Raw genomic sequence first — 3,280 nt, 5'->3', positions numbered from 1 at the left:
TCTTTTCTCTGTAGTTTACGATTTTCATTATATGATAAGTAATGATTAGAATGCATCATATATTATCATTATTACTAATAATTTATTTCTTTTTGTTATTGGAAATGCAATGCTTCATGTTAATTATAATGGTGTGAGAATATTTATGCTCTAGCTTCTACAACAACTACAACTACTACTACTACTACTACTACTACTACTACTACTACTACTACTACTACTACTACTACTTATAATAATAATAATAATAATAAAAATAATAATAGTCATGATAATAATCAAAACAATCCCCTGTTAAATACGTAATAACCTTTCATTAGAATAGTGCTCAGTTCGTCCCAAATGTGAGGCAAAAACATAATAATAATTACAACGGTGGAATATAATTTCAACGTGGATAAAAAAACCCAACAAGTACTAAAAGTAATTTCCATGTTATTCAAGACACCAACAATTACTAAGAGTAATTAACATTTGAATCAACAACCAACAATTACTAAAAGTAATTTCCATGTGTATCGACTAATAAACAATTACTAAAGTTAATTTCCTGTTGAAACAACAAACCACGAATTACTAAAAATAATTGATATGTGATTCAACAAAAAAGCTATTAATCAAAATAATTTCCATGTGAATGAACAAATAAACTTTTATTGTGAATCAACAAACCAACACTTACTAAAAGTAATTTCCATGTGCAACAACAAACCACGAATTACTAAGAGTAATTTCCCTGTGAAACAACAAACTAAGAATTACTGCAAAGTAATTTAGATGTGGATCAACAAATCAACAATTTCTAAAAGCAATTTCCATGTGGATCAGGAAACCAACAATTACTGCAAAGTAATTTCCATTTAAGTCAACAAATCAACAATTACTACAAGTAATTTCCATGCGAATCAACAATTATTAAAAGTAATTACCACGTGAATCAACAAACTAAGAATTACTACAAAGTAATTTCTATTAAATTTAACAAATCAACAATTACTAAAAGTAATTTCTATGTGAAACAACAAACCACGAATAACTAAATTTAATATCCATGTGAAACAACAAACTAAGAATTACTCCAAAGTAATTTAGACGTGAATCAACAAATCAACAATTACTGAAAGTAATTTCCATATGAATCCCCCGAGAAGCTCAACCCACGGACTCCAAAACACTGACTGCATTCCGCGTTTAATTATCACCATCTGTACCCCGACCGACCAGCAATCAGTGGAATTATCTGCAGTTCCCTTTCATTAAACCACAAGTCCATAGAAGACCAATATGAAGCCGAGGTCCCCAATATGTTGTTCCACATTCCTCGCGGCCTAGGCCTTAGAAAGACACATATTGGATTGGATGTTTACAACCTGTTGCCCCTTCTAAACGTTAGCACGGTTGTATTGGTACACGATCATCACATGTTTGTAGATTTTTTATTATTATTATTATTATTATTATTATTGCTTGGTGAGCTACAACCTTAGTTAGAAAAGCAGAATGCTATAAGCCCAGGGGGCCCAACAGGAAAAATAGCCCAGTGAGAAAAGCAAACAAGCAAAAATATAGTATTTTAAGAACAGTAACAACATTAATATAAATATTTCCTATATAAACTATAAAAACTTTAATAAAACCAGAGGGAGAGAAATAAAATAGAATGATGTGGTCTGGAGTATATATATTTTAATGTTACTATTCTTGAAATATATTTTCCTTGTTTCCATTTCTCACTGGGCTATTTTTCCCTGTTGGGGCCCCTGGGCTCATAGCATCCTGATTTTCCTATTGAGGTTGTAGCTTAGCAATTAATAATAATAATAATAATAATAATAATAATAATAATAATAATAATATGATATTTGGGCCTTTAAGATTCAATTCGATGGCGAGACGTTAAGGACGGGGAGGCCATTGAGCACCAAGGTACAACAAGGGATAAAACTCAGTAGTTGCAATGTGAAGATTTGAGTTAAATGGTTCTACAGCAAACTGGAAGACAAGAGGGACAATGGTGATAATGGAAGACAGGAGGGGCATTGGTGATAATGGAAGACAGGAGGGACAATGGTGATAATGGAAGACAGGAGGGACAATGGTGATAATGGAAGACAGGAGGGGCATTGGTGATAATGGAAGACAGGAGGGACAATGGTGATAATGGAAGACAGGAGGGGCATTGGTGATAATGGAAGACAGGAGGGACAATGGTGATAATGGAAGACAGGAGGGGCATTGGTGATAATGGAAGACAGGAGGGACAATGGTGATAATGGATGACAGGAGGGACAATGGTGATAATGGAAGACAGGAGGGAAAATGGTGATAATGGAAGACAGGAGGGGCATTGGTGATAATGGAAGACAGGAGGGACAATGGTGATAATGGAAGACAGGAGGGAAAATGGTGATAATGGAAGACAGGAGGGACAATGGTGATAATGGAAGACAAGAGGGAAAATGGTGATAAAGGAAGACAGGAAAGACAATGGTGATAATGGATGACAGGAGGGACAATGGTGATAATGGAAGAAAGGAAGGAAAATGGTGATAATGGAAGACAGGAGGGACATTTGTGATAATGGACGACAGGAAAGACAATGGTGATAATGGATGACAGGAGGGACAATGGTGATAATGGATGACAGAAGGGGCAATGGTGATAATGGATGACAGGGAGGAAAATAGTGATAATGGAAGACAGGAGGGGCAATGGTGATAATGGAAGACAGGAGGGACAATGGCGATAATGGAAGACAGGAGGGACAATGGTGATAATGGAAGACAGGAGGGACAATGGTGATAATGGAAGACAGGAGGGACAATGGTGATAATGGATGACAGGAAGGACAATGGTGATAATGGAAGACAGGAGGGACAATGGTGATAATGGATGACAGGAGGGACAATGGTGATAATGGAAGACAGGAAGGACAATGGTGATAATGGAAGACAGGAGGGACAATGGTGATAATGGAAAACAGGAGGTACAATGATGATAAAGTAGAAGGGATAAAAGTAGGGGCCTGAAACCCGAAAGAACTTTTTCACAATGACTACATTGTAGCGCTTAAGGTACCCACAACTATACAATAAAGCATTTTAAAGTCCATAATTAAGTTTATTTTATAATTTTACCGTTCATTATACGAATAAAGTTATCTATATTTAGTATGAAAATGACATAAGAAGATCATTATTATTTGTCTATGGAAGTTGAATAACCTATGGAAGTCAATTATGGTTTCAATTTGCCATCATAATATCCGCTATTTAGTATT

This window comes from Palaemon carinicauda, chromosome 10 (assembly GCF_036898095.1).
Source record: "Palaemon carinicauda isolate YSFRI2023 chromosome 10, ASM3689809v2, whole genome shotgun sequence".
Lineage (NCBI taxonomy): Eukaryota > Metazoa > Arthropoda > Malacostraca > Decapoda > Palaemonidae > Palaemon > Palaemon carinicauda.
This window is presented reverse-complemented; position numbering follows the sequence as displayed.